Below are 12,513 nucleotides of genomic sequence, written 5' to 3' on the forward strand. Positions count from 1 at the left end.
ATAAGTCACAGCTGCAAGCTAAGGGATTTAAACTTCAACCAATCAAAGGGGACTTTCCCCTAAGCCAAAATGAGTCACAGCTGCAAGCTAAGGGATTGAAACTTCAACCAATCATATATGCAGTTTAAGGTCTAGCTACAGCCTGATGTTTTTAACCAATCAGGCCCATCAACCCACAAGTGGGTTGAAAATAAGCTAATTGTATAGGACAGAAAAAGGAAAAGGGGAGGGGTCGTAAGGCGATATAAGCATAAGACACCCAAGCCAGAAACAGCAACGCTTCTGGGTCCCCTTCCACCACGCAGAAGCTTTACTTTCGCTTTCACTTTAACAAATGTTGCAGCTGCACACTCTTTGGGTCCGCCCGTTTCTCTAATCAAGCTGTAACACTCACTGCTGTGGTCCACAGCTTCATTCCTTGAAGCCCGTGAGACACGAACGCTTCGACTGAGAGAAACCCATCAGAAGAAGACTTCTCGTCTCAACGGGACTGCTGAGTTGAATGGTACCTCTGTTTTAAGTTCTCTGAAAAGTCTCCAAACTGCTTTTTATAGTGGCTGAACTAATTTTCATTCTCACCAAATGTGTATAAATGTTCCTTTTTCTCTAGACTCGCCAGCATATGTTGTTTTTTGACTGTAGAGTAATAGCCATTGTAACTGGTTTAAGATGATATAGCATTGTGGTTTTGATTTGCATTTCCCTGATGATTAGTGATGACAAGCATTCTTTCATGTTTGTTGGCCGCTTGTATGTCTTCTTTTAAGAAGTGTCTGTACATGTCCTTTGCCCATTTTTTAATGTATTCTGTTTTTTGCTTGTTGTAAGTTCCTTACAGATTCTGGATATTAGGCATTTGTTGGATGCACAGTTTGCAAATATTTTCTCACGTTCTGTAGGTTGTCTGTTTACTCTATTGGTAGTTTCTTTTGCTGTGCAGCAGCTCTTTAATTAGGTCCCACTTGTCAATCTTTGTTTTTGCTGCAATTGCTTTTGGGGACTTAGCCAAATTTTCTTTGCCAAGGCCAGTGTTGAGAAGGATATTTCCTAGGATTTTTATAGTTTGAGAGCCTACATTTGAGTCTTTAATTCATCCTCAGTTAATTTTTGTATCTGGTGAAAGGTAGGGATCCAGTTTCAATCTTCTGCATACTAAACAGTTATCCCAGCACCATTTATTGAATAGAGTGTCCTTTCCTTGTTCCTTGTTTTTGTTGGCCTTGTTGAAGATTAGATGGTTGTGTAGTCACAGTTTACCTTGTATCTGGGATCTCCTAACCTCCTAAATAATTTTTTAAAAATTTGCATACATTACGGTTAAGTTTTGTGCTCTAGACTTTTATGGGTTTTGATAAATGCATAATATCATCTATCCACCATTGCAGTATCATACAGAATAGTTTCACCACTCTAGGAAATCTCTTGTGCTTCACCTACTCAAATCTGTGTCTATGAACCTCTAGAAACCACTGATGTCTTTATTTTCTTTATTTTTTCATTTTTAGAGACAGGGTCTTGCTTTGTTTCCCAGTCTGGAGTGCAGTGGCTCACTGCCACCTTTACTTCCTGGGCTCAAAGTATCCTCCTGCCTCAGCCTCCCAAGTAGCTGGGACTACAGGTGTGCACCACCATGCCCAGCTAATTTTTAATTTTTTTTGTAGAGCCAGGGTCTTGCCATCTTGCCCAGGCTGCTTTCAAATGATATCTTTACCCTCTCTATAAGTTTGCTTTTTCCAGAATGTAATATAGTCATGCAGTATGCAGCAGTCCTTTCATGCTGGCTTCTTTCATTTAGCAATACACATTTAAGAATCATCTATGTCCTTGTACAGCTTGATAGCTCATTCTTTCCTATCTCTGAATAGTATTTCATTGTATGGATATACCAGAGTTTATTTATTTCTGTATTGAAGAACATCTTGATAGCTCTCAGTTTTTGGTGATAATTTTATAAAATTCTATAAACATTCATGTGAAAGTTTTCTGTGGTTAAAAGTTCTCAAATCATCTGGGTAAATATCTAAGAACCCAGTTGCTGGATTACAAGGTAAAAATATGTTTAGCTTTGTTAGAAACTGCTAAGTTATCCATCAGAGTGGTTGTACCATTCTGCATTTTCTCCAGTGATGAATGAGAGTTCCTGTTGCTCCTCATCCTAACCAGTATTTAGTATTAGCATATTTTGGTTTTTAGCCCTCTTAATACATGTACAATGTTATCTCATTATTATTTTAATTTTTATATACCTAATGACAACTAATGTTGAGCATCTTTACATGTACTTATTTGCCATATATATGGTGGTATCTGTTTAGAACTTTTGCTTACTTTTTAATTGAGTTGTATTTTATTCTTGAGTTTTAAGCAATACTTTGTATATTTTGGATGTAATATTTTTATTTTTTCTATCTTTTTTTTTTTTTTTTTTTTTTTTTACCAGATATGTGTTTCACAAATATTTTTTTCTCATTCTATGGCTTGTTCTTTAACTCTCTTAATATTTCTCAAAGAGCAGATGTTTATAATTCTAATAAAGTCTTACTTTTCTTTTTTTTTTTCATGTATTGTGCTTTTGGTGCTGTATTTAAAAACTCATCGACAAATCTAAGATTCCATAGATTTTCTCTTTTCTTTTTCTTTTAGATGTTTTATAGTTTTTCATTTTAAAGTTAGGTACTTGATCAACTTCAACATAATTTTTGTGAAAGCTGTAGAATATGTGCTAGGTTCTTTTTGTTTTAATTTGAGTATCCAATTGTTTCAGCACTATTTGTTTAAAATGTCAACATTTGCTTCATCGAGTTGACTTTGAATCTTTGGGAAAAATGGAAACTACCATTGCAAAATTATAACTGAGACAGTGAAAGATATTTGACCTAACCAACTCCATTTTCTTCTAACCTCCAAGCTGTCCTTGTTCATTCCTCAGTGTAGGCTGAACTAACTTTGGGAGGAACTTAGTTTATAGTTTAAAACAAAAACAATAACAGCCCTTTCCCCAGACAAACCTCCTTCTTGCCTGGGGACTAGACTGCCTTTGTAGGACTAACAAATTAGCCACAAGATTAGAAATTATGGGCTGGGCGCGGTGGCTCATGCCTGTAATCCCAGTACTTTGGGAGGCCAGGGCAGGTGGATCATGAGGTCAGGAGATTGAGACCACCCTGGCTAACATGGTGAAACCCCATCTCTACTAAAAATACAAAAAAAAAAAAAATTAGCCGGGCGTGGTGGCGGGCACCTGTAGTCCCAGCTACTCGGGAGGCTGAGACAGGAGAATGGTGTGAACCCGGGAGGTGGAGCTTGTGGTGAGCCAAGATCGTGCCACTGCACTCCAGCCTGGGCAACAGAGTGAGACTTGGTCTCAGGAAAAAAAAAAAAAAAAAAGCCCTAAACTGCTCTTAAGATCAGTGATTGAGATAAATTTGCAGACCCTCCCCTTGATGGATCAGCTGGCACCACCCAGATCGATTAACTGGCTCATCTGATCTTGTGGCTCCAGCCAGGAACTGACTTGGCCCAAGAGGACAGCTTCAATTCCCTATGATTTTATCTCCTTCCTGACCAATCAGCACTCTTGGCTCACTGGCTTCCCCCCGCCCACCAAGTTGTCCTTAAAACATCTCATCCCTGAATGCTCAGGGAGACTGATTTGAGTAGTAATAAAGCTCTGGTCTCCTGCACAGCTGGCTCTGCGTGAATTACTTTTTCTCTATCGTAATTCCCCTGTCTTGGTAAATTGGCCCTGTCTAGGCAGTGGGCAAGATGAACCCAATGGGAAGTTATAAATTCATTTGAATATATGTTTGGGCCTATTTATAGGCTCTCTGTTTTGTTCCACTGATCTATGTGTTTTTTTTTTTTTTGGTGAGGTGAGGTCAATGCTATGTGGTCTTAATCATTGTAGCTTTACAGTAAGTCTTAAAATAAGATAGTGTGAATCCTCAACATTATTCCTCTGTTCCTGCAGGATTGTGTTGGTTATTCTGGATCTTCTGCCTTTTAATTTTTCCTATAGAGGCAAAAGGAAAGCTTCTCTTCTGCTCTCTGAGGATTTGCTGCTGAAAAAAACTGACAATAGATAGATTAACAAAAGAAAGTCATATAACTCTATTAATGTGCAGAAGCATGGGAGCCATGGAAAATATGAGTCTCAAAGAAGGGCCAGATGGCTGCAGCTTAAATAACACTCTTCATAGGGGAGAGGGAGATGGGAGTGCAGGCAATTTAGAGTATAGACAATGATGTTTAGAGAAATGGATTAGCCTAAAAAAAGACAAAGTTCTTTTGAGATCTGGGCGAGGTGGTGGCAAGTTATGAGAAGGTGATGAGATGTTCACCATGAACAAAATTTGTCTTATTATGCAGATAGTGTCCCTGGTAATCTCTTGGAGCTTCCCTCAGAAGTCTAGATGAAAAATCTCTCTGAGCGTGGTGAGTCTTCAGATCTAGTCTCTTCTCCAGTGGTTAATCTTTCCCAGTTTACTGTTGAAATTTCTAGGAAGTGTGTTTTAAGACAATTTCATGACTTCTGGAGGAACTTTTTTTAATCAGATAAGGGAACTTGAGAGAAAGGTTTTCCTGAGGCTTCAATAAAGGAAGGGGTAAGGGGGGCCAGAGATTAAAGAGAGGCCATGGTCCTGAGGCTTATTTCTGAGGCCTTTCAACATTTTTTTTTCAAAGCACTCAGCATGCCAAAGTGCCATATTTTGGGTTGTCATTTTCTGAACCCCAATAAAACTTTAGAATCAGCTTATCAATATCTCCAAAATAGTGTACTAAGATTTTCTTTGAGATTCAATTGAATCACTTGAGAGAATTTGGAAGAATTGTCATCTTAAGAATATTGAATCTTGGCTAGGCGTGGTAGCTCACACTTCTAATCTCAACACTTCGGGAGGCTGAGGCGGGCAGATCACGGGGTCAGGAGTTCGAGTCCAGCCTGACCAACATGGTGAAACCCTGTCTCTACTAAAAAAATACAAATTATCTGGGCATGGTGGTGGCTGCGTGTAATCCCAGCTACTCAGGAGGCTGAGGCAGGAGAATCGCTTGAACCTGGGAAGTGGAGGTTGCAGGGAACCGAGGTCACGCCATTGCATGCCAGCCTAGGTGACAGAGTGAACCTCTGTCTCAAGAGAAAAAAAAAAAGGGAATATTGAATCTTTAAACTTGTAAATACGAGGCATCTCTCCATATATTTACACAAATCTTTGATTTTTTCATCATTGTTTTGTGTTTTTTGGTCTATAGATCCTAAATATATATGTATGGTTATATTTGTATGTGAATACTTCATTGTTTCAGTTTGGGGGAGGCTATAATAAATGCCTCTTTTTAAAAAAAAATATAAATCCCAATTGTTCTTTGCTTGTATGTAAACATGGAATTGATGTTTGTGTAATAACCTTGCATTTTGTGAACTTCTATAATTGCCTATTAATTCTCACTGCAGCCTCCGCCTTTGGGTTCAAACAAATCTCGTGCCTCAGCTTCCTGAGTAGCTGGGAGTACAGGCATGTGCCACTAAGCCTGGATAACTTTTGTATTTTTAACAGAGATGGGATTTCACCAGGCTGGCCGGTTTGGTCTCGAACCCCTGACCTCAGGTGATCCACCTGCCTCGGCCTTCCAAATTGCTGGGATTACAAGCGTGAGCCACTGAGCCCAGCCACTTGCCTATTTATTCTAAGTTGCTGCTGTTCATAGTTGCTTTGATTTTCCACATAGAAAATCATGTCATCTGTGTATTAAGACAGTTTTATTTCTTTTTTTCCAATTTGTATACCTTTTATTTATTTTTCTTACTCTTTTGTATCAATTAGTATTTCCAATACAAAATTGAAAAGTAATGATGACAAAACATCCTTGTCTGTTCCTGATCTTCAGGAAAAATTTTCCAGACACCCACCACAAAGTATGATGCTAGCGGTAGGAGGTTTTGTAATTTTAAAACACCAAATTAAGGAAGGCCCTCTCTATTCCTACTTTGATGTGTGTTTTCATGCTGAATGGGCATGGATTCTGTCACATAATTTTTTCGTTTCAATTGATACAAGCACATAATTTTTCTGGGTCTGTTACATTAGTTGATTTTTTTGAATGTGAGTTAACCTTGCATACTTGAAATAAACTTTCTGGGTTGTAGTGTATTACTGTTTTTATACATTCTCTTCAATTTGTTATTATTTAGTTGAGAAATTTTGCTTCTGTTCTTAAAGGATATTGGTCAGTAGTTTTCTTTTTCTCTTAATGTCTTTATCTGCTTTTGGTAGGAGGGAAATGCTGATATTATGTAATAAGTTAGGAAGTGGCCCTTCTGTTTCTGTTGTGGAGAAATGGCATTATTTGTTTCCTAAGTGTTTGGTAGAATTCATTAACTGAAACCATCTGTTTCTCAGGCTTTCTTTTTTTAAAGTTATGAAATATTGATTGAATTTATTTAATAAATACAGGACAATTCTCATTTTCCTTCGTATAAATTTTGATAGTTTGTCTTTCAGGAGGTTTAGCTATTTAAGCTTTGTTATCAAATATGTTAGCATAAAATTGTTCATTATAATCATTTTTTTATTCTTTTCATGTCCGTGGGTTCAGTAGTAATGACTCTTTTATTTCTGATATTGATAATTTGTGTCTTCTCTTTTTTATCTTGGTTAGCCTGGCTATAGTTTTGTCAACTTTACTGAACTTTGCAAAGAAAAATATTTTGGTTTGTTTGATTTTATCTATTATTTCTCTGCTTTTGATTTCTGTTACTTCTGCTCTAATCTTTATTATTTCTTTTATTCTGCTTGTTTTAGGTTAAGTTGCCCTTATTTCTATGGTTTCTTATAGTAGAAAGGTTATTGATTGTAGATATTTCCTCTATTCCAAGATATGCATTTAATTCTATGAATTTTGAAGCACTATTTTCACTGCATTCTCAAGTTTAATAATTGCATTTTAATTTTCCTTTATTTTAAACTATGTAAATGTTCTCTTGAGACTTTTTATTTGACCCATATGGTATTTAGAAGTATATTATATAATTTTCAAATACTTGGAAATTTCTCAGCTAAATTTCTGTTATTGACTTGTAGTTTTGACTGCACCTGTTATCTAAGATTAAACTTCATATTATTCTTATTTTTTAATAAGTATTTTTGATTCTTCTTTCCATTCCTTATGATGTTGCTAGCATTCATTTCTTTTATTCATATGCTTGAATCACCAAATAAATTGTTATTATTATTACTTTAAACAAATAGTTTTTTTTTGGTCATTTAAGAAAAAGTAAAACAAAATATTTTATTTTATCTTTATTTATTTATTCCTATCTTTTTCTAGATACACATTTCTGACATAGCATTTCCTTCTGTTTGAAGAACATCTTTTAACATTTCATGCAGCAAGTTCCGCTGCCAATAAAATTCTTTATTTCTTCTTCACTCTTCAAGGATAATTTTGCTGATTATAGAATTTTAGTTTGGTAGTTTCTTTAAATATTTTAAATATTTCACTTTACCCTCTTCTTGCTTGTGTGATTTTCGATAAGCCTGCTTTTATCCTTAAAATTGTTCCTCTATAGGTAAGTTTTTTGTTTTTGGTTTAGATCTGGCTACTTTCAAGTTGTTCTTCCTATCTTTAGTTTTCTGCAGTTTGAATTTTATATGCTTTGGAGGAGTGTGTGTGTGTGTGTGTGTGTGTGTGTGTGTGTGTGTGCATTTATTTATTTATTTTTCCTGCTTTTTGTTTTTTGAATGTCCTTGATTTGTGGCTTAGTGTTTGCCGTTAATGTTTTAGATTTCTTGGTCATTATTACTTCAAATCTTATTCCTTCATTCTCTTTCTTTTCCTTCAAATAATATGCATATGATGCCTTTTAAAATTATACTGCAATTTATTTTTAGTTTGTTTTTGGTTTTTGTTTTATTACAATTTTTGAATGTTCTGTCTTTTTTTGTACTACTTTTCCCTTTGCATATATTTTGGGAATTCTCTCTAACAGTCTATTTTTAACCTCGCTGATTCTTTTCTGAGTAATGTGGAGTCTACTAATGAGCAATAAAAGGCACCTCTGCTTTTTCCTGTTAAGTATTTTCCTATTTCTAGTATTTCCTTTTGATTCTATGCAATTTTGATAGTCTCAGCTTTGGCTCACAGAAACATCAATTGTCTTTCTATGGGAGCAGAAACTTGAATGAGAGTCCCATTAAGTCAATAAGTAGACAATTTCAAATTTCTAGATTTTTGAAATTATGACATTTGACATTCAACCAGTTAAATTATTTTTCTGAATCTATTATTTGGTCCGTCTAAATATGTTCTCATACCTGACTTAGTAGAAAGTAGAATTTAACTTTGATTGCATATTTAGTGCTAAGACATGTGTAGAACGACAACATATGCTAAAGCCTAAATTTTATAGTCAGGAGTGGCCATTTGTATCAGGATCAAGCATATAATGAGAATTACTCACATTGAAGTGTAGGAAATCAGAGCACCCATATCTTTGATTCATTCTCAAGACCAAGTCAACTGGATCTAACATGAATATCAGGTGATGAAATAAAAGTGTGGCAAAATGTGAGCTAAACACATTCTTATGGGCAGACATTGCTGTTATTCTGCTGTTAAAGCTAAGAACTCCTGCCTTGATGGATCATCTTTCTACAGATTAAAGAATAGTGTAAAGTCCATTTTTGTATAGACTAAAGTACATTGTAAACAATAGTATCTGGTGATTGGTAAAGAATAGGCAAAGCCTACTTCAAGCCTTTCTTGAAGAGTGCCAATCATAAAAACAATATAGATACATAAACCATGTGAGCAATTCTAAATACTAATATCCCATGTTACAGTATGTAACATTTTAAACAAGTGCTGTACTTCAATATGATTCATTATACTCACCAAATGCTCTTGAGAAATATATGTAAACAGTTTTGCCCATCATTCCTCCAAAATTCTCCTTTCAGCTCAGAGTGCACTGTTTAACAATCAAAGTTCCTCAAAGCATTGCCTTATGAAAAGGTTAGCATCAGCATGACACGTTGAGGAAACTGTAAAAGCAACTTTCAATTGCAGCATTTCATTTCAACACACCACAAACTATCGCTCTTTGCTAGGATTTTGAACTCAAGAAAAAAGAAATGTCCAAATACCAAACCTCTAAAATATTTTTGTTTCCTTTGAAATAAGAGGAAGAAAACACTTCCTTGCAACCACTTGAAACAATAATAAGGCAGGTGTAACCATTACAGGGTAAAATTCTTCGTAAAAACTGTCACTAGACACTCAGACTAGGTGTCCTCATGCAGTAACTTGAGAGATCATTGATGCCATTTTTTTAAAGCAACAGCGAAACTTTGGGTCTGACAAACCCCATTCTTTTCTCAAAAATTCAACTGCGTAATAAGGTAGCACTGCCTCTATACATCCATTTAATTTCTGCCAAAGGTATCACAAGCAATTTGCTCTCTAATGAAAATCATGAAAGGGCTGTGTCTCATTTTGCAGGCAATTTTTAGTAAAAACCACAAGGGACTGGAATACTGGCATCTTATTTTCAGCTGGTAGGATTAGTTTGTTGAAAAAAAATGTAGAATGCTGAGATTGGAGAGTGGACAGAACTAACAGAGCCCTGGAGAGGAAGCCATTGTGCTCAATTATTGTTTGTGGAATGAATGAGTGAATGAATGACCAAACTATGAAAATCCCCAAAAGGATGTTTGCTACAATGTTTAAATTAAATCTTCAAGTTGATTTTTTTTTTAAATATAACCATGAGGGAGATACCAATGAAGGCACAGCTTGTAAGGTATAATTCTCATTTTATGATGTCAAATGAGATGGCACCAATGGGAAAATCATTCTGTCATTTAATGAATATATATTAAGTCCACACTGGGTTCCAGGAAATGTACTAGGTTTGTGAGGCACATTTAATAACACTCCATATATTGCCCTTCCTTCAGAGAGCTGCAGTATACTGGAAGAGGTAGGCATTCATCAAATAATCTCTTACAAATACCATTAGAACTTGTGATTAGTACTTTGGAAGAACAGTATGGGGAACTGTGGGACTATGAGGGTAGGTGTGGGGTCTGTCATCTGATTGGGGAAGTGGGGAAGAATGCCATCCTTGAATATATGTGCTGGAGCTAATATATGCAGTTTGAAAAGGCATTAACTATAGTAGGGAGTAGGAAGGCTCATTAGTCTGCTTTCATGGTGCTGATAAAGACATACCTGAAACTGCAAAGAAAAAGAGGTTTAATGGACTTACAGTTCCACATGGCTGGGGAGGACTCACAGTCATGGTGGAAGGCAAGAAGGAACAAGTCGTGTCTTACATGGATGGCAGGAGGCAAAAAGAGAGCTTGTGCAGGGAAACTCCTGTTTTTAAACCATCAGGTCTCGTGAGATTCATTCACTATCATGAGAACAGCACAGGAAAGACCTGCCACCATAATTCAATCACCTCCTACTGAGTTCCACTCATGACACGTGGGAGTTACAATTCAAGATGAGATTTGGGCGGGGACACAGCCAAACCATATTGGAAGGAAAACGAAGATTCCAAGTCCTGAAGTAGGAGTCATTATGACTTAGAACAAGTACTTTGTTAAGCTGTGTATAGACTGAACATGTCAAATGGAACCAAGTACAGATGCCCAAGAGTGAGGCAGGCCCAGCATGCCCAGGCTCTGCCTCATTGTCTGAAACAGTGAGACAACCTCAGGCAGACCAGAGGCCAAATCACAGTCCTGCACCACACAAGGGAGCCACTGCTGAGACCTGAGCCAGGTACAACTGTGGCCTCCTACACAGAGGATTTTCAAAGTTCCACTTTTAATCCTTACCCATCTTCAGGGCTCATGTGTGAACACATTGGTAACTCTTCCATTTTATTTTGATGTGAAGTCCTTCTTTTCTCATAGATTTGCTCCATTTTCTCTATTAGATATCCTGAGAATGGCTCAGTGAGATGTCCTCCCACTTGGTCTGATGGAACACACATCAAATATGCAAATCCGTCCATGCAATTTCTCTATCTGAGCTTTTATAATTTTCTATGACTTGAGACAACTCCAGCTTCCTTGTTGGGCATTTGAACCCCTAACAATTTGGCCTCAGCCTGTCTCTTCAGTTTTATGTCTGCAACTTGCTCTGTGCAATGTGTAATCATATAACAAAAAATTCCTTTGGTTTTCATAAAAACATAATTTCCTCCGCTCATTTGGTGTGTAAATTACATTCTTCCTGATTAAGTTAGCTTCCTTACTCGCCTTCCTTGTCTGCTTGATTTCATTTTACTTTTCAGACTTAGCTATCTTGTATCTCCTCCGGAAAACTTCCCCAGTGGCTAAGTAAGCAGATGTGGATTAGGGATTAGAAACATGGGATTTGGATTGAGGCAAATATGATAGCGAATCCTGGATCTTCCACTTACTATGAAAAAATATTTACCTCAGAGATCATTATATTGATTTCAACTAGAGTAAGGACAATTGCACCTATATTCTTCAGTGAGAACTCAAGGAGTAACACATTACAAAGCACTTAGCAGGGAATCTGGATATAAAGAATATTTAGGATTATAAATCATGCTGCTATAAAGACACATGCACACGTATGTTTATTGCGGCACTATTCACAATAGCAAAGACTTGGAACCAACCCAAATGTCCAACAATGATAGACTGGATTAAGAAAATGTGGCACATATACACCATGGAATACTATGCAGCCATAAAAAATGATGAGTTCATGTCCTTTGTAGGGACATGAGTGAAGCTGGAAACCATCATTCTCAGCAAACTATCGCAAGGACAAAAAACCAAACACCGCATGTTCTCACTCATAGGTGGAAATTGAACAATGAGAACACATGGACACAGGAAGGGGAACATCACACACCGGGGCCTGTTGTGGGGTGGGGGGAGTGGGGAGGGATAGCATTAGGAGATATACCTAATGCTAAATGACGAGTTAATGGGTGCAGCACACCAACATGGCACATGTGTACATATGTAACAAACCTGCACGTTGTGCACATGTACCCTAAAACTTAAAGTATAATAATAATAAAATAAAATAAATTTCATAGTTGGTACTAACAATTATTGCTATTGTTGTTCATCATTGTTGCTGTATAGATGACTATTCTATGGCTCTGATGGAACATTTATCATGACATTAAGCACAGTAGATTGACAATATATTTTTGCACCCCCATGTTTCACTTCAAACTACAACATCCTAGGTCACACACCCTGACACATAACAGACTGAAATACAGACATAGATGACGTCTGTTCAGTCTTTCCTGTTCTCTGAACAGCGAATAAACTTTTTCTCCCCCAACTTGATATCCATACTCAGAAAAAGCTCATAACTTCCCAACTCATTAGCTGTGTAGGTGTTAGAATTTCTCCATTAGTGTCAAGGAAATAAAGCCAAATTGAAAGCAATTAGCCAATTGTATTTGGGTAGTTTTTTCCTTTTGGCTCATTTTAAATACAGACA

General features: G+C 36.7%; 1 long non-coding RNA gene across 1 annotated transcript in view; it reads left to right on the top strand.

Annotated features, from left to right (window-relative positions):
• The first annotated feature begins 241 nt into the window (after window positions 1–241).
• The window catches only part of LOC104002123 (uncharacterized), a 191,392-nt gene continuing 179,120 nt past the window's right edge, over window positions 242–12,513 (top strand). Inside the window, exon 1 of the long non-coding RNA XR_010150986.1 lies at window positions 242–505. This is a non-coding gene — a long non-coding RNA (uncharacterized LOC104002123). The remainder of the gene's footprint in view (window positions 506–12,513) is intronic.

Source organism: Pan troglodytes, chromosome 15 (assembly GCF_028858775.2).
Source record: "Pan troglodytes isolate AG18354 chromosome 15, NHGRI_mPanTro3-v2.0_pri, whole genome shotgun sequence".
Taxonomy (NCBI): Eukaryota; Metazoa; Chordata; class Mammalia; order Primates; family Hominidae; genus Pan; species Pan troglodytes.